The following is a 22,503-nucleotide window of genomic DNA, read 5'->3' on the forward strand; positions in this document are numbered from 1 at the left end:
TTCTCTGCTGTAATTTATAGCATTATAATTAGGAGTTCTGATGATATACTTGAGCAAAGTGTGTGCTTATGGGTAAGTGGGGCCATTAATAAACTAGGAACTTGGAGTCCTGTCTGTTTCCTTCACATGACTTTGAAAGACACAGATGCTTAGTTTTTAATACATGAATGACAAGCAGCTGCTTTAACTCGCTCACTGTTAGCCAGTACTAAAAAGGCCACGCAGCTGGAGCAAAGTATTTGAAAATGAAGACAAGGGCAATCTGAACTTCCTCAGCGAGGACAGAGTTTTCCCTCTGGCTCGACATTACACTTCCTTAAGGTATGCTCCTCGGGTGACAGCTGTGAAGGGAAATGCTAATGATCGTGTATGGGCAGTAAAGTTGATGCCTTTTGCCCCTTGAGGGAAATGAAACAGATGCCTGTATTTTCTTAGGCTTTAGTTCTGTGATCTAATTGAGGCTATTGTCCAGCATTAAATCTGGAGTATGCTCTAGTGGATTTTTCTATGATGCCAAGGGTGAGAGAGTTGTGCCAGTGCTGCAGAATACAAGCCACACTAGACAGAAATAGTTGTTTTTATAATTGTTGAAAGTTACAGATGATTGATTTTGTTTAGACTTACAGTAACTTTGTGATCTTGGCTGAGCCAATTAATCATGGTTGTCTTCCCCCTTTCTAAAAAGCAACGTATTTCTGATCATTTTTAAACGCATTGAAGGGAAAGAAGGAAAGGTTGAGGCTGAAGTGATGGAAGGCAGAATGGCCCAGTGGTGAAGTATGCAGGTCTCCTGTCTGAATCAGTCAGGGTGCCAGCAGAGAAGCAGAGCCAGTAGGAGACACAAGTAAGAGATGGGTTATAAGAAACTGCATTATGCAGTCATGGGGATTGGTCTTCAGGAAGGGCAAGCTGGAGCTCCTGGGAAAGAGTTGAAGTGCTGTCCTCAGGCAGAATTTCTTCTCTAGGGGAGCCTCAGCTCTGATACTAAGGCGTTTCGACTGGTTGAAGCAGGCCCACCAGGTTGTCTAGGATAATTACATGACTTAACGTCAACGCTTATAGAATTGAATCCCATCTACAGAAAACCTTCACAGTAACATCTCAGATTAGTGCTGGAATGAATAACTGCAGACTGTGGTCTACCCAATTAGGCACATCAGGAAGACATCACAGTGCCCTAAAAGCTCGACCCTCCACTCTTACGGAGGCAGAGAATAAACAGTGGTTATAGAAGGTGGGAAGGGGAGAGGAGATGGGGAAATAAAGAGGGGCTGCTTAAAGAAGGAACAAAAATATGGTTAGATGGAATAAGATCTTATTCTTATAAGTTCACTAGCACCACAGGATGACTGCAGTTAGCAATAATTTACTGTATACTTCAAAATAACTAGAAGAAAAGGTTTGGAATGTTCCAAACACAAAGAAAAGATAAATGTTTGAGGTGATGGATATCCCAATTACCCTGATTTGATCATTACACGGTGTATGACTGTATCAAAATATCACGTGCACCCCATAAATATGTTCAACTGTGTAGACATAAAAATTTAATAAAAAAATTAAAGCTATTATGATTATTGAATAAAGGAAGACATCACAGTGCCCCAAAAGCTTGATTCTTCACTCTCCATGAAATGTATGCCTTAGTACTCATTCATTCATTTATAAATCAAAAAGTTATAGTATTTACCCCATAGGATGCTTGTGTGGATGATGTAGGATTAAATGATCAAATACCTGCATGCTGCTTACAATAGGATCTAGCACAAAGTAGTCAATAAGCAGTTCATGCTTTCTCAGGCATTCTTACATTAAATATTAAATTTCATGGTGTCACCAAGTTTTTAAGCATGATTTTAGGTGAAAAAAACTGAAGTCAAAAGAATTGAAATGACTTGTCACCAACCTGTCCAGTTTAGTTAATGCAATCAGGGCTAGAAACCATGTTGCTTTTTATAGCTGAGATGACTGTCACCATCAGTGTCTGTCATTACCAACACAACTTTCAGAACTCTAAATCATTTCTACATAAAATAAAATAACCTCAAGGTGTAGCTGGGGCCACTCCCATTTTTTAGACTTCAATGCATTTTGATTCAAACACCCACAAGTGTGGTGGATAATTCGATGTGCTTCCTCATGTCATTGGGGATTCTTGGGAAGACATTTCACTCCTGGCTTTGACATCCCTGTCCCTGTTTTCCCTTTTTGTGCCCAAATTTGAAATGCAGCCCTTTTTCCTTGTACCCACGAAGGTATTTCTGTGTGTGCTGATTGTTGAATGGTGAGACAGTGGGTTTATACCCAGCCTTATTTTCCCTTAACTCCACCTGCTGCAGAAATTCATCAGGTATTTTTCCCTCACATTCTCTCCTTCCACCCCAGTCCACACCCTAACATTTTAGTGACTACTCTTGCAGGGTTATGATCGTGCCTTTGAGTGAGGTGAGCATTGGGTGCTAGTGTGAGTTCACGCCCTTCCCCTTCACATACATGCCAAATGGCCTGATGGTGTATTTTCTAAGCAAAATCAGTTCTTTTCCTAAAAAACTTAAAAAAAAGTCTATTGTAATTCTAAGGCAACAAAAAGAGTAGTTTTCAGACAATGCCTTATTAAGGTATGAACATTTTCACTATGTCTTTCAAAAGGAAAAAAAAAAAACAAATAAACTCAAAAAGATTGATTGGTAAAAAAAATAGCTAACAGCTATGGGCTTATTTTACCTCATGCTTCAACTCTTCACTGACCTTTTGAAGATGAATTTCTTCTATGTTGTGTAACTGCTGTTCTGTGGAATCATCATTAATTATTGCGAACCACAAACAAAACCCACCGTGATTGATTATCTCACAGCATAAGTACCAACTCTAATCACAGACGGCTCAGAGGTGCTAGGTATCAGGACAGTAAGTTTTGTGTGCATATTTTAAGGAAGTATCATGAAGCTCGAAGAAGAGAAAAGAGAAAGACTATTAGTACTAGCAGAGCTCAGTGGCTTGTCAGCACGTATTTTTGACTAATGGTTAACAAGTCCACAGTGAAACCAACAACGGTTACACTCTTTCCTCCTCTTACTCCTCCTCCTTTTCCTTTTTCTCTTGCTAATGAAAGGGGGTTATTGCAATTTTGCCACATAATAAGCCTTTAAACTAAATTGTCTACCCTGTGCTCAGGGCAGAAAGGAAAAAAAAAATAATGCCCTTCTCATTGAACTTAATAGTATTGTATTATAGATATATCTGCTCCTACCAGCAATTCATGTTAAGCAAGCACATTTTTCTTTCCCCAGTAGACTGTGCAAAGCACAGCTGCTCTAGTTTTCAAAAGACAAAATATCTGTGTGCCTCACATACAAGTTATTTGTTAGAATTAAAGGGAAAGTTTTAAGGAGTGCTTAGACCCTCAGGACTGACCTTCAGCCATCTCTTATTTAAGAAAATTGATAGTTAATTGGTCACTTTAGTGGCCCATCCGAACTAAGCAGCCTAATAAAGTGGTAAAATATGTGTGGTTCCCTTGAGAAACAGAACACCCTGTCATTGCATACATGGGTGAAGAATGATGCTTAGGAGATTGGAAGGCCGTATCTAGAAAACGGGTGCTCATGAATCTTGCCTGCTGTCTAAAGTGTTCATTTGTCTCCAGCACCATTGCGTTCATATTGTTTACTCAGTTTCCATGTAGTAAACTGCAGCCACATCAGACCAGTCTGGTTCAACTTTGTTGTAACAAAACTGTGAGTTGTTTATCAGTTGACATGGATTCCAAGGTTAAAGGTCACATCCTCTGAGCATGCCCAGATGAGCCTAAGTGTGCTACCATAAGGGGAACTTGAGTGCTCAGACCTAGCAGTAGGGACTGAATTAAGCAGCAGGCACTGCATGGCAGTACACAGGATCCAATCAGATTGAGATCTGGCATCACCCCATGGCCAGACCCAACACTAGCTCGGGGAGACAGATTTGAGCTTTTCCTTCTGTCTCCTTGCCCTGTGACTTTCAATAAAGCTTTCTTTTCTCAAAGCTGGTGGCCTGATATTGGCCTCTGTGTACCTTGGGCAGTGAGCCCATTGATGCTAAGTAGCAAAATGACAATGAAATAGCACTAACTGTATGGTGCATTTTTAATAATATGTGGCCTATTACATGTGTTTTTGACTAATGTTTATCAAATCCACAGTAAAATCAGCAATGGTTACATTTGTTCTTTCCTTTTCTTATTTTTCCATTTCCTTAATGAAGAGGTACTTGCAATTATTTCACCAATAAAATTTGAAACCAAATTCTCTACACTATGTAAGAAAAATATGGATGATGATACATTTAACTTATTTTTGGTAAAACAACAAAAATGTTCAGAAAGTATATTTTGAAAAACAAAATTGCCAAAATATGTTTTGGGAGTCAAATTTGTCTCCAAGAAAATATAACTTTAAAATTATAATGTAGAATATTTGACAAATTTATTTAGGATACTACTCTTGAAGTCATGTTTTATTATAGGGAGGAAACAAGACATGCTTTGAGGGCACAAGACACTTAGGTTTTGTAGTGCCATCTGTGCCCTTTATGAGCTGTGTATATTTGGACAAGTTACTTACCAAGGCTAAGCCTCATCTGTTAAATGAAGAAAATAAAACTTCTTAATCAAATGATAGACGTGGGGCTTAAGGATCAGGTACAGCACTATAACAGTGTCCGGTAAATACAGCTAGTGCTCGATTTACAACCATGGAACAGTCGTAACATGATTTGGTCGTAAGTTGAGTAGGCTACATGTACAGTTGAAATGGTGCACGCGGAGATGGTAGTGCTGCCAGAAGCTGGTCTGCACTGTCGTACGCCCAGCTGGGCAACGTTTGCGCTGCCAGACGCGGAGCAGTCGTGGCTAGCGATTGTGGTCATTAAGTCGAATGGTCCTAAGTTGTGTAGGTTGTAAGTCAATCAATACCTGTAGTAGGTCCCAAATTAGTGCTCACTCTTACATTAGAATGAAACTAGCTTAAGGGAGGAAGAGCCTTTAGTTTTGATGGTGGTGAGTGTAAATGATAAAAATTAACAAGTGTAAGTTAGACATATGGCTTTAAAATGATTGTCTTAAAGGCACACATGCATCAACAACAACCAGCACAAACCTGAAACCTATCAGGATGGCTAAAATGGGCAAAGGGTTTTGAAGCTCATAGAAAGTAATTTATTTCTGGTCGTATTAAAAGAAATCAAGATATTTTCTTCAAATTTCTAATTTTAAATGGAATGAAATACTATAAAACTCTATGACCTAAAATACACCCATTTATCGAATTGTGTTGATCCTCATAGCCTCATAGCATTATGAACTTAGACTGCTTGAATTCAAGCTCTGACACTTACTAGATGTTTTACTTGGGCAAATTGTGTAACCTTTCAATGTCTCATTTTCCTCATCGGTGAAATGGGTAACATTATGATATCTATTAGAATGTCATGAGGATTAAATGGTTAATACTACAAAAGTAAAATAGTGAATGTTGTTATTATTACTATAATTTTAAGCTAATTTTGCTTCACCATCCTAGGCCAAAGAAGAAAAAAGAAAATGTTTTATTTTTTCTTCTCTGCTTTTCTTTAGAAACAACATGATTGAAGGATCTGCTTGTCTCTCTTAAGTAAATGACAGCACTCTTGACATGGTTGACTGATCAGCAGAGTGAGACAGCAGTGACAGCTTGAATTTATGGGAAGTTCAGCACGCAGTCCAGAATATTTTACTTCCAGATTGCCCAAGGAATGTCTAACGTTCAAAATGGATGACACTAGAGATTCACCAAGGGAAGTTCATCAAGAATTCAATATTCATAGAACATTTGTTATTACAATGATTTTTGACCTAACTATGAAAAAAATACTCTAGTAAGATAGCATTTAAAAGAAAAATTAAGTAGATCAACTGGGGCCCTTGGAAAGGATTAGTGAACTAAAATTAAGGTTGATTTTGACACAAGAAATAGAACTCTAGGAAGTTTTTCTTTGTTTTCTGCATGAAAATAATGGTTCAGTTGGGATCAAGTGCTTATGCCTGGAAATTAATCATAATTGTACCTATAGCGTATAACCATGGAGCTACTATGCAAACCAGAATAAAGGAGACATTAAGCAATCTGAGCTTCTGCTTTGAAAAGTGTGTGTTTATATTTCAATCATATTGTTTTAACTTTTACCATTTGTATGGAGTCAAGTCCTCTAATCTGACGGTTAATTTTCCTTGGTTAATTCTGAAAATATTTCCAGTGAAAATGGCTTAATGATGATTAGAACTGTTCTTTCTCTCTCTCTCTCTCTTTCTGTGTATGTTTGAGAGAGAGAGATAGAAAGAAAAGTGTGTGTGTGTTTTGTTAACACATAAATTACGCTATCACACAACACATGTCCAACAGATTTATGATAATAACCAAGACAATTATGCACATTAAAATATATACTGTCTACTCCATAGTAGAAAACAAGGTGTCAAGTTTTGTAGATACAATTATGAATAACAAACAGTGCTGATCCTCCAAAAGCACATTAGTATAGTGAGAAAACAAGGAGTCAGAAATTATAATTTTTACAACCTCTCTTGTCAGTCACAAATGCAGATTCCATTCCAGATTGTGACATTATCTATATGTTTTATTCAAGATCTCTGAAATAAAGTCCTAAATGATGGAAGAGGATAAGAGAAGAGCACAGCCTCTTTTAGTAAAGTTTGTATGTTGGGGGGAAGATCGCCAGGTAAATTTTTGCCTCTTTCTTAGGATACAGAGAAGCAGAATGTTCAATTAAGACCATGAAACGAGACGAAAAAGAAGAAAGGTCATATAAAAATCAAGAGGGCCAGGGGTGGTGACTCACGTCTGTAATCCCAATACTTTGGGAAGCTGAGGCAGGTGGATCACCTGAGGTCAGGAGTTCAAGACCAGCCTGTCAAATATGGTGAAACTCCATTTCTATTAAAAATACAAAAAAATTAGCCAGGCGTGCTGGTGTATGCCTATAACCCCAGCTACTCGGAGACTGAAGTAGGAGAATCGCCTGAACCTGGGAGGTAGAGGTTGCCATGAGCCGAGATCATGCCATTGCACTCCGGCCTAGGCAACATGATCTAATCTCTGTCTCAAGAAAAAAAAAAAAAAAAAAAAAAAAAAAAAAAAAAAAAAAAAAAAAAGGCCGGGTGCGGTAACTCATGCCTGTAATCCCATCACTTTGGGATAGTGTGGCGGGTGGATTACCTGAGACCAGCCTGACCAACATGGCAAAACTCTGATGCTACTAAAAATACAAAAATTAATTGGGCATGGTGGTGGCTTGAACCCAGGAGGGAGAAGTTGCAGTGAGCACAGATCGCGCCATTGAACTCCAGCCTGGGCAACAGAGTGAGACTTCATCTGAACAACCAAAACAACAACAACAGCAACAACAACAACAACAACAACAAAAGGAAGATGAGAGATAACAATAAAGGGCAATAGCTTAGCAAAGGAAGGATAAAATAAGTTGAACAAAGTCGTAGGAGATGACAGATGAGAGAAAGCCACTGGATTTGGTGGAAAAGCACCTTTTGATCTTTGATGAGCAGGTAGTTTCAGAAGTTTTAAAGTCAGATGAAAGCTGGCAGAAAACTAAGATGAGATTGAATCAGGATAGAAATTGGAAGTATAAGTACAGACCAAATATTTGAAAATTTTAGCAACTTAAAGAGAAAGAATTTATGGGTGTTAAAAGGAATGGAAGCTACATAAAGAAAACAGCTTACAATTAGGCAAGAGAAAACCTTCTCGTATTTGAAAAAGGAAGGAATAGATGTATTGAATCAAGTTGAGAAGCATTGGCTAATTGTGGAGTGAAATTCTGGGGTTAAAGGAGAGAAAGGTGAGTTAAAATTTAGTTCAAATACCCATTTCAGAAAGTAGGAGACAATATTTACCTAGATTATAAGGAAAGATTAGAGGACATGTTGAAAATAATGGAAATCTTATTTTTTCTTTTCTCTCATTAAAATTCATGCCCTGGGGATAGAGTCTGTTCTTAAACAAATACAAAGAATTCTTGCATGATCTAGGGCCTGCCTGTGTCCACAAACTCTTCCTCCAGTGCTATTTTGGCTGCATTTTATTCTAAAGGCATAATATCTCTCTTTAAACAACTGAATCAGGCCATGCTTTACCCAGCTCAGGACACTAGCACATGATCTTACCTTTCTTAGAATTAGTTCTGCTCTTTTGGCTCGACTAATGCAACATATAATCCAAATCTCAGTAAAATATACCATCCTAAGAGACTTCTTCCTTAAACCAGCAATTCAGCTTAGGTTTGTCTATTTTATTTTGAAAGCACCTATTCTTTTTTGAGGAAAAGATTTGGATCTATGAATAACCTCAACACTCTTGAATTTGGAGATTGTAACTTACTGTTGGAAAATGCACATGACTGGCTACAGATGGACTTTGCTGACAAAGGGAAAATTAATCCCCATTCTTAGCTCCTTAAACATAAACTAGACGACTTTTCCAATTGTCCAGTGAAATATAGGCATGTTCCACACACTGCATTTTGTCGATTCTAAGACTCATATTAGCAGCTCTGTTTTACAGTTTTTCGGGGTGTCAACTGAAGCTGAGTTCTTTCAGATAGGATTTGCCATTTATTTCTTCCATTAGCCGATCTGGGATCTCTTCATGTGTCTGGTCTTTGGGACCATAGTGGGGTATGAATTCAGACTTGCAAATCTGTGCAAGCACTCCTTATGGTTCAAATTCTCAGGAATTCAAAGGACATTTGTTTTCCTTACCTCTGTCTAATAACAAGATCAAGACATGCAAATTTAATTTTGCTTTCTATGTTGTAGCTTTTATTTATCATTAATTTTACACTTTGATTTTTAGCCTTGTCTAGGGACGAGGGTATTTCCTATCAGCTTCTCCAAACTTGATTTATCTTTTGTATGTCAAATAGTAATGTGTCATAATCAATGAAAATTTATAATGTATGGTTTGTTATATGTGGTGAAGTAAGGCAGTATTTTTCTCGTGGTTCACAGAGCCTACTTGTAGGAGTTTAGCTAACCAATTAGTCGGCTAGAAGAGTTCCTTTTATGTATTCACTGGTTGAGGAATAATTATTTTTTGAATGCCTATTATATGCCAGGGAATGTTGTAGGCCCTGGGGATTGAAAGGAAAAAAAAAATCACACCCAAATCCCTGCCCTCATGAAGTTTAAGTCTAGCTCCTATGTAATATTGTGAAACTGCAGTAAAATTGCATTTGCAGCACTAATCACCAGTGTGACCTGAGTCATTCCTGTTGCTATATAATACCTGTTATAGAACTCTTTACAAGTATAATTAAGTCAAAGCACAATAGTTGGCTTGTTGTCTTTCCTTGTTGTAAACTCCATGGGTACTGCTGTTTTTGTTTGGGCCAGAAGTCCCTGCACCTAAAGCAGGCTTGGGATCCGGTGGATGGACAATAAACAGGAACTAATAAGGGAGTGTGGTGTACAACATTTACCTAAAAAGTGACTAAGTTCTAATCCTCAAGTAAAGGTCTTTCATCAGTTTTTATCTTAAAGGTGAATACAGTAAATTTGGCTATATTAAATGTAATTATAAATTTAGTCATAGTCAAACTTTTTCAAGAGGTGGAAAAAGAGGTTTCAAACTGTACATTTTCAAATTTCCCGCTTCTTGAGAAAATACTGAATTACTCACATTACAGTTCACACTAAGAATTATGATTATCATCCTTTCCTACATGCCGTAGTCTTTAGGAAAACTTTTCAGTCTCATATATTCAATTCTTTAGACATTATCAAAACTTATATCCTTAGCCCCTTTTATTTTATTTTACATTTTGATTATCAGCTCTCATTATTGTGCTTTATTTTCTTTTTTGGAAGTACTGTTATTCAAAGTCACTTCTTTACATTCTATCCCAAAGTCCATTGTCATCTGTGACATTAAGAGACATTGCTCTCCATTCCTTCCACATTATAGCTATGTATTCATATATATTTTCTGTAGCACTCTAGCAGTATTAAGCCAGATTTTAAAGGCTTATTTAATTGCTATTGATTCTACCGACTTTTGGTTCTTTGAATTCTCTGTTTATTCTGACCTATTATTGTTTAACAGATGTAATGGCCTTTCAATCTCATTAATGTTAAGTAGCAATTCTCTATTTTTTTTCTGACTCATTAAGAAAATATTTTCTGAAGAATAAGATTATTTTTTCCTAGGCCCTTATATATCTCTTGTCTTTTGTTAAACTTTTTTATTTTAAATAGTGACATGGTGACTTTTATCTATTTATTTATATATGAATTTACTTTGGTTACTATTTCTTCTCATATAAAACTCAAGATACTGCTGAATAATGTAGACCAGGTGGGTGTTCTTTTTAAAAACACAGCACATTCCTGGACTCTGGCTTCCAGGGCAGAGCAGGCTAGAGGGGGAAGAGGAAGACCCACTCCTGACACTGTGGTCCTCAATCTGCTTAACAGATCTAGGGATGAAGACCAAGAGGATTGGACCTCTTTCTATACCATGAAAATTATTTGCAGGCAACTCTGAGATACAATCATGGGAATTTGGGGAAGATTTCTACCATAAGCTTTCTTCTGCTGAATACCTCTGTACCTAGGATACTTAATAAAACACAAATTTTCTAGAATCACTGTGACCTCCTTGGCTACATCTGAGGCCATAAACACAAAATATGTTTGAGTGCTTTGTACTGAATGAGATTTGTGCCTATATAGCAATTTAATAAAACTCCCTTGATTTATAAGAAAAAGTAATGTATACAATATGTACAAGTATAAGGTCACTGTGATAATAAGACAATATCCTGTTTTGTAAAATAAACGTTTCATTTTATTAACTTGAAAGTAAACATTTTTAACAATAAATGTGAAATAATCACATATCTACACTTACTACTTAACTTATGCATACATGTATAAACCATTTACTATATAAAATGGTTTCCATAATAAATCATTTTAAACAATAATAATCAAAATAATGGTTTATAAAATAAATCATTCATTATTTAGAATATTGAATAATTGCTCTGCTTCTGATTATTCAGGAGAGAATTTTATAAAAATTCTTCATACACACATTTGACTTCAGTTCTTTGTTATCAGTAAAAAAGAAAAAAGCCACTTTGTGATTATTGTAACACAAAAGAGAGCACATGGTCATGGGATAACTAAGCCAATATTATAAATTAAGGCAGTTTTTTAAAAAAAATCATTTTGTGTCTATTTGTTATTTCCTCACCATAATCGGTTACTGTAACACTTGGAAAGTTGTCTTTGAAGACTTTACTTAACAGTAACATTCAATACTTGGAGCTGAGAAGCTACACATTCAGCAATAATGACTACAAGCTATGCAGTTTCTCTGCCCCCTGTTTTTTTTTTTTTTTTTTTTTTTTTTTTTTTTTTTTTTTTTTTTTTTTAGGGACCATGCTAATCGTCTCTGTATCATTCCAATTTTAGTATATGTGCTGCCCAAACAAGCACCCCCCTCCCTGTTTTTTAAATAAATGTTCTGGGTGACATCTGAGCATCCTAAAGTGCCAGTGGTTGAGGTTGCTTCAGTTTAATGTATTTCTCTTGTTTGTTCACAATAAACTGAGAATGTGACTTGTAATATAAAAAAAAGTTGTATGGATTTGAATATAAGGCAACTAATTCTGCTTGGTTTTTTGAGAAAAATTGCACCTTACATTGAAGTATGTGGTAAAAACAAACTTAGTTTGGATCCCTTAAAAATGGGTACTAAATTACTCTAACAAAAAAAAATCATCGATTATTGCATTAGAACTTGAAGCTATGATTTTAACCCTCGGCCATCTGAACTAAGTGTAGTTGTCAAATGCAAATCTGATTTTTCAGAGGTAAGGTAAAAAGTAGAGGATAGCCCCGTTCACAGGTAGAAAGTTAAAGATTTGGGTAAAGCATTGGGCAAAGGACTTATACAAAAATGACCTAATCCAGGGAGAATGATTTAGCAGGTGACATCTTGAAGTTGGCAGGAAAAAGGCTTAGAATGTAAATATCAGCAAAAGTTAGCAAAGGTGCTAGTTGGAGGAAAACAGAGACTTTGTGTGTTTTGCGTCAGTTAGTATTCTCAATGCTTACAGCTACGCCTGGCTTCCTGATGACTCAGTGTATTTTACTCTTCATTAAATTAATGTAGACTCAGGCATATGTCCTGATTATTTTTTTGGAGATAAAATCATTTTTAATCCTGTTTCTACTACTTATGAGTCATGTGACTTTGGGCAAGATAAGTCTTAGCTTTCTTATGAAAAAGAAAGGAAATTTTAATAATTCATATTCTTAAAGGATTTTCTGAAAAGTAAACTGTATAATATTTATAAATTGACTACTAACTAATATTAACATTTAGTATCACAAGAGTAAAAGATTCTTGTGTTCCCAGGAAAAGACTGTATTTTGGGCATCCTAACAAGCAAACACCAGGTCCAGCTTTCTGGTTCATCTCAATGATAAATGGCAACTTACTTTAGAAGCTTTAGGAGCTGCATTTCAGATGCCCAAACAGTGACTTACGCCTTTGGCTTCCAAACTTCAGTCAATGAACAGCAATCTCACTTCAGTAGCCCAACCCATGGAAGTCAGCAGACAGCTAATCTGGCTCCAGTAATCCTGTTACACAGCTAAAGGCCCTCGTCCTGCCCAATTCTAATAACCTACCCATCCCAGAACGCTGATAAATAAATTTCTCTTTTTAAAGACATCTAGTCTATGGTATTTTGTTATGGCAGCCCAAGCAGACTAATACACCATATAAATGGCATTTAAAGGCATGAGAATAAATGAGATCATCAAGAGAATGGGTAAAACGTGGGACACTTCAACATCTGAAGGGGTGAATGAGAAAAAGGTATGGAGGGAGAACAACTAATCAAATAGAAGAAACACACAGAAGAACGTTTTCCTTTGGCAGTAAGTGAACACACTGTGGCATGCGGGGAGGAATGTTCCACTGTGATGAATGTGAAGCAAAAAGAGTACTGAGAACGAACTGTGAATTTGTAATGTGATTGTTTTTGATGAATTTTATAAGATCAGTTTCGGTGAACAATAGAGGCAAATATCTGAGTGAAGCAGATTTGAGAGAATAGAAGGAGAAGAATTGGGAATAGTAACCATAGAAAACAATTTTTGAAGAGTTTTGCTATAAAGAGGAGCAAAGTAATGGGGTTGGCAATGGGTGGAAAAAGTGGAATTATTTTTTTTTTAAAGATAGGAGTAATAAAACTTAAGCTGATGACATGATACAATATAGACAAAACTTTGATGACACAAAAGTGAGAGAAACTGCTGGAGCAATGTGCTTGAGTAGATGAAAAAGGATAAGCTTTTATACATGGTATTAAAACATAGAAACTTCATCTACGGTAAGTGTGGGAGCCAGTGTGAGTGCAGATGCCAGCAAGTAGATATTATGGTGGGAGATGGTTGAAGGTCTGATCAGATTGCTTCATATTTTTTTTCAGAAAATATGAAGCAGGTTATCAGCTCAGAGGGGAAATGGAGAAGGAGAAAGAGAAGTGTGAAGAGTTGTAAAGTAATAATGAACTAGAAAGACATAGTAAAATTACCTGACCATATTAGGGATTTTCTTGGGGTAATAAACATTATTTTAAAAGAGACCAGTTAATTTGCTTATGTGTTTTTATCAGCAAATCTCAAATCCATAGTTTCAGGCAAAGAGTAGTGAAGAGCTATGGTTTTAATAGGAAATACAGTGATACAAATGAAGGGAAAATAAGCTAAGGATACAGGAAAGGAGGTGATTATAATGATGGAGAATTGAATTTAAGCTACACATAAAGTGAAGTGAGGAAAATAAAATGCTGAGGATAAGGTAGCATTGCAAAGATCAGTGGAATGGAGGTCCCAGTAGGACTGAGAGTTTTGGATCACCATTTGGCAAACATTACAGTAGTAATTGTTACAAGCCAGAGTCATCCATGGATGCTAAACTTAGTTGACAAAATATGATGAGAAACGGAATATTTATAGTCTCCCTCCCTACAAGATACATGTTAGTTACACAGATAAAATATTAGCTTTGCAGTGGAGAAATCTGCATGTAACACCTTGAACAAATGATCAAAGTAAATACCAGCGATAATGGGATAAACCAACATCCTGTAGCACCTGATATGATGCATTGAGAAGGGTGCACCACTTCTGTGACATTAGTTTGAAAAATACACAACTTAATTTTAATCATGAGGAAATGCTGCCAAACCTAACTGCAGGACATTTGAGAAAATAAATGGCCAATACTCTTCAAAAGTGTTAAGTTTATAAAAGTCCAAGAAAAAATGAAGAACTGCCCCAAATTAGACGTAACATGACAATCAAATGCATTATAGGACTCTGGATTAAATTCCATACTAAAAAATAAAAATATCAGTGAGACAACTCATGAAGTTTCAGTAAGGTTTAAGGTTGTCAATAGTATTGCATCACTCTTTATTTCCTAGCTTTCATAACTATACTTCGATAATTATACTGGCTTTGTAGGATATTAACATTTAAGGAGGCTGAGAAAGAAGACATGGGAACTGTTTTTTACTATTTCTACAACTTTTTATGAGTCTGAGATTGTTTTAAAGTGAGAAGCTAAAACTAGACTGTGTCGTGGAGGTACCAGAGGGCATGGGGAGGAAATTTGGAAGGTGGTGGTCAGAGAGTGGGACACATACAATCATAGGTTCTTCATGGAACTGATGAGGCTTGAATTCCAAGTTCCTCACCCTCACATTACAGGAGCTTATTTCCTGGGAGGGGCTTTAGCAATAGGTTCATAGGGATATGTGCTTTTGCCATATTTACAAAAGTAAACAATTTTGACCGCAGCCAGTTAAGACCACTCTCGGCCAATCTAACTTCTTGTCTGCAATACTTCCCCATTTGTTGGATGGCAATGGAAAGAGGCCATAGGCATTTCTGAGATCTTGCAAAGTCACATCAAGGATACACTGAGTTTCCTTTTTGCTATGTGATTTGTGTGCATGTGTGTGTGGTTTTAAGTCACTTCCGTGGATAGAGAAGTTCTTGTGACAATGGCTATGGGAGATACAAGAGCCACTACTTGGAAAATGAAAGAAAGCCAGTTATGTCAAAGGAAGAAAGTGAAGAGAATATTCATAGACTTATTTTAGGATATAAGGCATTCTTCTGATGATGGTTTCTGAGGGACACAATAGAAAAAATTTAGGAATCAGGGGTGGGTAATAACAGAGGACAAAAATCAAGTACGCCTAGGGTCCAATAGGAGATTAAAGCTTTGGAAATTAAGGCAACTTAGAGTCTTTGTGGTAACCGATGAAAACAGAGACGAGGTTACAAGTAGATTATTTCTGGTGGTTTTAAGAAGTGTTGTTAGTGACAGAGACAGATGTAGAATTCAAGAACTTTACGCACTAAATTATTTGCTTCTTGATTCATCATTGAGATTAATGTTTATACAATTCATGGGAATATTCAATTATCTTAAATGATTTTATTGTTTCACCACACTTTGTAGAATTTATCGTGTTGTTTGCAATTTGACAGGTAGTCTTATTGAATACTTGAGAAAATTAACACTTATGCTTTCGGTAATAAACTAGAAATTGCTTCAGGATAATCAATGTGATTAATATTTTTGTCTAGAAGCACAGTTACATTCATGTTAATGAAAGGTAAACACAGCAATTCTGTCTGATTTCACAAATCAATTTAATTTCATGAATCTTAAAATGTTTCATGACAGGAATGGTTGAAACTTCCAGCTTATTGCTTTTCTATTCCTGTCTAAAGCATTGTACAGTCATTTAGAAATGTATTAGTTTGGTAGATAATGCATTAAATAAATTTTAGTACAACTGTTACAGTTTTCAGACATTGGAATTGTGTAATTCTGATTCTGATTTGGTATTATTTTATTATTCTAAACAAAGTTTTTTTTTATTCTTACTGAAATTTACCTTTATATCCACAAGTTATCACTTAGCAATATCTGTTAATATATGTATTACAGAATTAGTAATTGATTAATGAGTTAGTAATTAATATAAAGAATGATGATTTTTGAAATACCATTTTAGTTTGATTATTTACCCAGTTTTTGGTGTTAGAAACTAAGGACTGTTTGGAAATATGTTTTACTGGTTCAAGTACCCTTGACAAATGTGTAGAAAATTAGACTCGTTGTACCAATTTCTTCCCATGTAATACAGGTAAAGTGTAGCAGAGTTGAAAAAAATCAAAATATTGAAGCTACTATTACGAAGAAGAAAAGACTTATGTTCTTTAATATCTGTCAGGATAAATAGAAGTTGTGTTTTATTCCACCCCCAGGAAAGTCTAATTAGATGAGCACATTATTTTTTTTACCAGGAACCTTTGATTAAGGAGCATATTAGTTTCCTATTGCTGCTGTTACAAATTACCACACTTAGTGACTTAAAGCAACACACATTTATTCTGGAGGTCAGAAATGCAAAATGGGAAAGCAGGGCTCCACTCCTTTTGATGGCTGTGGGTGAGAATCCATTTTCTTGCTTTTTCCAGCTCTGGAGGCTGACTGTATTTCTTGTCTTGTGGCCCCATTTCACTCTGATCTCTGCTTCCACTGTCACATGTCCTTCTCTGCCCTGACCCTCCTTCTTCCGCTTATAAGGACTCTTGTGAGTACATTGGGCTTGCCCAAGTAGTGAGAGTAATCCTCTCATCTGAAGACCCTTAACCAAATCATACCTGTGAGGTTTCTTCTGCCACTAAGGTAACATTTAAAGGTCCAGGGATTAGGACATGGACATCTTTGGGAGACCAGTATTCAGTCTACTGCAAGCTTTAACATGTTTATTTTCAGTTATTTACAGTATAAAATTGTATGCAGTTATCACTAAGATAAACAATGACATGTCATTATTTGGATTTTCCTCTTTAACATCAGGCTCATGACTATTTTCTTAGTCACGTCCAACGATAGGGTAATTTCTATAATAGTGAATCTGATTTTTGGTTAAAATAATATCATGAAGTTCTATCATAGGGCAAATCATTGGGTGATGAGATTATATATGATTCCAGGACTCCTTGGTCCTCAGAGACTCTATACCATGAAAAGTGTCCTGTAGTGAGTGAGTGTTACACTCAATGAAGACAGTGCTTGAAAGGTAGACTGAATATTTATTTCAAGGAACCTGAAATCCACAGCTTTTATACAAATGCTGCCATTAGAACTATAGGTTTATCATATATACCAAATAATTATCTAATCATGTGATTTAGTGGACGAAGACAAATATTGTACTAAGAAGAAACAAATGGATAATTTGAGTTCATTGTGCACCTGAAGTATGATATACTACCAAAAATAGTTATTAGATGTAAAGCTTGCTCAGAAATAATATTGTCTATATCAAGAAAAATAATTCTGCCAAACTTGGATCTGATCATCCACAATCTAGAATACTTCATTTTTTCTAAATACTATATTTTACAAGGAATATTTAAAAGATACAGAAAAATAATCAAGCTATATGCATGATCTAAAGACATTTTTACTTATAGGAAATTATTGAATAAGTGTATTTTTGAGGAAGGTATGATAGCTCTTTTCAAATATTTAAAATTTGAAAGGGTGTGGTTAAGGGGGAAAGACAGATTAATGGGTCAGAGAGAGATTGATCTTGCCTTGATGAAAAACCCAAAACTAAAGGTCAGAATTGTCTTTAGATTGACATGAGTTTGAAGTACAATAATTCCTACCTTCAAACTCCTTTAAGTTATCTTCAAGTTCCACAGATTTAACCTGAGATGGTTCAAAATCCATCTTATTTGAATTAAATTAGAAATAAATAGGTTTCACTATATTTGAAAAATTTTCCAAAACACTGATGCCTGTAGCAACCTATTCATATAATATTTATCAAATAGATACTTAACTCAAATATCCAAAATGTTTCTTTAAGATAGGCAGGTAAATAACAGGTTAGGAATAAAAAAGTTTAGTTATATTCTAAAGTACAATACTTATTTCTTAGTGCTTCACGATTATTGAGGCAAACATTTTATAAGTCATGCAAAAATATAATTATGACTTTGAGTAGTTCATAGTCCTCAATTATGACGTTGGTGTTTATAATACTGTTGTAAAAACTAAATTGATAAAAACCATCAAATCTGTCATCTATTCATTAATAATATCTAAGGATAAGTTGGCTCTTTGAATATAATATAGCTAATGCTCAGAGGTTTTCTTTTGGTGAGTTTTGTACATATCTCTGTTATTGCATTGTATTAAAATACCTTCTTTAGATTTCTGTTAGATGGACTACATGATTAATTATGGGAAGGCAGAAATATACCTTACTCTTCTCTTTGTCCACATTTCCTTATCTAATGCTTGGTACAAAATGGGATTCAATCAATGTTGATAAAGTTGTAGTAATAAGGGTGATTAAATACAGAAAAATTTGTGGTTTACTTTATTTAGATTAGGCGCTGTTATAACAGACAATGTTGAAACTTGCTTTTATGAATGAGTCTTCAGAGATTTTCCACTCTTTGCTACTAGAATTTCATTCTTTCATATCAGAGATCAAAAGTTGAAGTGCCTATAGGGACCCAGGCTAAGAAACAAGAAGAAATGAAAACTGGGCTAGACCAAGGAGCACATACCCTGCCCCACCAAGAAGCTTCCAGAGCTGCTCAGCTCCAGCCAACTATTTCCACAAGGGACAGTGCAACCACACGTTCCAGGTTTTCAGTTGAAAATGCAAATCTGGATTTATATAAAAATGTTCAGTTTTTAAATTATTGGTCACTATGTGGGCCATAAAAAACGTATCTCTGAGCCCTGTTTTACTTGCAGGCAGCTGTTTGTCTCCTCTGCTTTTAGGCCTTGAATACTTCTATGGGCTGGAGAGAAAACACTCCAGATGAGATGCATAACATGAATAATTTATACCTCATAAATGATGTCCTAAATACGGAGAATAGACCCTGCTTTTTGAGAAGGATGGGACATGTTGGAAACAGATGGAGGTGAATACAGAGTGCGGTGGTTAGTCATACTGGGGAGAGCTATGTTAGACAAGTTATCAGGTTTAGGACTATGTTCCCAGAGGCTGGGTGCTTTATAAAGGAAAGAGGTTTAATTCACTCACAGTTCCACATGTTTGTAGGGGCCTCACAATCATGCCAGAAGGTAAATGAGGAGCAAACCACATCTTATATGGTAGCAGGCAAGAGAGCTTATGCAGGGGAACTCTCATTTATAAAACCATCAGATCTCATGAAACTTATTCACTACCACGAGAACAGTATGGGGGAAACTGCCGCCATGATTCAATTATCTCCATCTGGCCCCGCCCTTTACACATGGGGATTATTACAATTCAAGATGAGATTTGGGGTGAGACACAGGCATATTGTATTGTTCCACCCTTCACCCCTTCCAAATCTCATGTCCTCATATTTCAAAACCAATCATGCCCTTCCAACAGATCTCCAAAGTCTTAACTCATTTCAGCATTAACTCAAAGGTTTACAGTTTAAAGTCTCATCTGAGACAAGGCAAGTGCCTTCTGCCTATGAGCTTGTAAAATCAAAAGCAAGTTAGTTACTTCCTAGATACAAAGTGGGTACAGGCATTGGGTAAATACAGCCATTCCAAGTGGGAGAAATTGGCCAAAATGAAGGAGCTACCAGCTCCATGCAAGTCTGAAATCCAGTGGAGCAGTCAAATCTTAAATCTTCAAAACGTTCGTCTTTGATTCTATGTGTTAGATCCAGGCCACTCTGATGCAAAAGGTGGGTTCCCATGGTCCTGGGCAGCCCTGCCCTGTGGCTTTGCAGGGTACAGCCTCCCTCTCAGTTAGTGGTGTTGAGTGTCTGTGGCTTTACCAGGTGCACTGTGCAAGCTATTGGTGGATCTATCATTCTGGGGTAATGAGGATGCTGGCTTTCTTTTCACAGTTCCAGTATGCAGTTCTTCAGTGGGGACTCCTTGCGGGGCCCTCAACCCCGCATTTCTCTTCTGCACTGCCCTAATAGAAGTTCTCCATGATGGCCCTGCCCCTGCAGCAAACATCTGCCTGGACAACCAGGCATTTCCATACATCGTCTGAAATCTAGGCACAGGTTCCCAAACCTCAATTCTTGACTTCTGTGTACCAACAGGCCCATCAACACATGGAAGCAACCAAGGCTTGGGGCTTGCACCCTCTGAAGCAATGGCCTGAGCTCTATGTTGACCCCTTTTACCTATGGCTAAACCTGAATCAGTTGGGATGCAGGGCACCATGCCCTGAGGCTGAATAGAGCAGAGGTGTCTGGGCTCAGCCCATGAAGCCATTTTTCCCTACTAGACTTTCAGGCATGTGATGGGAGGGGCTGCCTTAAAGGTCTCTAACCTGCCCTGGAGACATTTTCCTCATTGTCTTGGTGATTAACATTTCATTCTGCTCCTTGTTACTTGTGCAGATTTCTGCAGCTGGCTTGAATTTCTCCTCAGAAAATGGAGTTTTCTTTTCTATTGCATGGTCAGACTTTTGCTCTGCTTCCTCTTTGCTGCTTAGAAATTTCTTCTGCCAGATACCCTAAATCATCTCTTTCAAGTTCAAAGTTCCACAGACTTCTAGGGCAGGGGCAAAATGCCACCACTCTTTTTGCATAGCAAGAGTGATATTTACTGCAGTACCCAACAAGTTCTTCATCTCCTTCCTAGACCAGTTCAACCTTGATTTCATTGTCCATATCACTATCAGCATTTTGTTGAAAGCCATTCAACAAGTCTCTAGGATGTTTCAAACTTTTCCCATCTTCCTGTCTTCTGAGCCCTCCAAAATGTTCCAACCTCTGCCTGTTACCCAGCTATAAAGTAGCTTCCACAATTTTGGGTATAATTACAGCAGCACCCCACTCTATCCATAATAATTTACTGTATTAGTCTGTTCTCATACTGCTCATAAAGACATACCTAAGACTAGGTAACTTATAAAGAAAAGAGGTTTAATTGACTCACAGTTCTACATGGCTGTGGGGGTCCCACAATCATGCCAGAAGGCAAATGAGGAACAAAGTCACATCTTATATGACAACAGATAAGAGAGCTTGTGCAGGAGAACTCCCATTTATAAAACCATCAGGTCTCATAAGACTTACTCACTTCTACTTATTCACCATATATTTCTGGGTACTGAAAATATTTAACACTGTAGACTTACAGCGTTAAGTCAGTTATGAATTATGACTTCATATATGTGTGGTTTTATCAGTGTGTTTTTCTCAAAACTTTTTAGTATTTTGTAAAAGATGTACTTCCTTCTCAAATTATCTATCCCATATTCAGACACATTCATTATTTGCATGGCAAAATAACAAAAATAGATCCCATTGGAGGGAATCTTGAAAGCAAATAACACTGTTTTTTCTTCACAAAATCATCATTATCCACACATGAGTTTTTACAAGAGTAACCTTCCTGAAATTTTACTTTGATGATTAAAATGGTTGAATAGATACTGTTTGTTCTTAGCAGGTTGGATAGGACTAAAAGATTGAGTGAAGAAAAGAAAGTAGTTAAACAATAATATTGAGAGTCACAAAAAGATTAACAACTGATATTATTATGAAAATTTGGTCTTTTCTCAGAACTTCAAACATCAAAAAATTACTATATATTCAAAAAAGCTAAAAAAATGCTGTGTTTTGTTGCAATCAGTACTTGTTAAATGTCTAAATAATTTTATGTGTTTTATTTAATATATACATTGCATCTCTATACATTATTGTAACCAGCACTTGATAGTTTTCCAAAGAATTTTGTCTTCTGTTGGTCAATTTTCTTTTACATAATGACTCTACTCAAATATCAGTTATATTTTCTATACAGTATATATATGTATATAACATATATGCATTTCCACAAAGCTATCTCATTTTTATATAGAGGGAACCTATCTTTCTAGTTTCCTCTAATTATATAAAAACAAGATAGCTCTGTGGAAATGCATATATATAATTGGAGGAATAAAGGAAAAGTAATTAAAGAAAATATTTTAAAATGGAGCTATATGAAAGCATAAAATTAAACTGAAAAAAAAAAGAAAAGAAAAGATAGGATAGCTGTCTACAATACAGATTGCCATGGAGACAATGGCTATTTCACAGACTTAGAGACAGAACTATAGAGCAGCAGACACTTCCCCTCCGTTTTTGTGGCAGTGTGATTGGCAGAGACGCAGGTGCATTATCAGCTTGATGATACTGCCCTGGAGCAACTGATGGAGATAATTATTATTTCTAGTAGGAAAATTGCCCTAGAAATGATTTGTTATGTAAAGATAAAATGTATATTTATTTCCTTCCATGCCATGACCTTGAGTTTGAATTTTAGATTTCTTAGGTACTTCACTGGAAAACTCCAGTCTTAT

General features: G+C 36.3%; 1 protein-coding gene and 1 pseudogene across 1 annotated transcript in view; both read right to left on the reverse strand.

Annotated features, from left to right (window-relative positions):
* Positions 1 to 22,503, reverse strand: part of GALNTL6 (polypeptide N-acetylgalactosaminyltransferase like 6) — a 1,203,768-nt gene that overhangs the window by 373,826 nt on the left and 807,439 nt on the right. The window lies entirely within an intron of this gene.
* Positions 11,488 to 11,551, reverse strand: LOC120367782 (U6 spliceosomal RNA; annotated as a pseudogene).

Source organism: Saimiri boliviensis, chromosome 3 (assembly GCF_048565385.1).
Source record: "Saimiri boliviensis isolate mSaiBol1 chromosome 3, mSaiBol1.pri, whole genome shotgun sequence".
NCBI lineage: Eukaryota > Metazoa > Chordata > Mammalia > Primates > Cebidae > Saimiri > Saimiri boliviensis.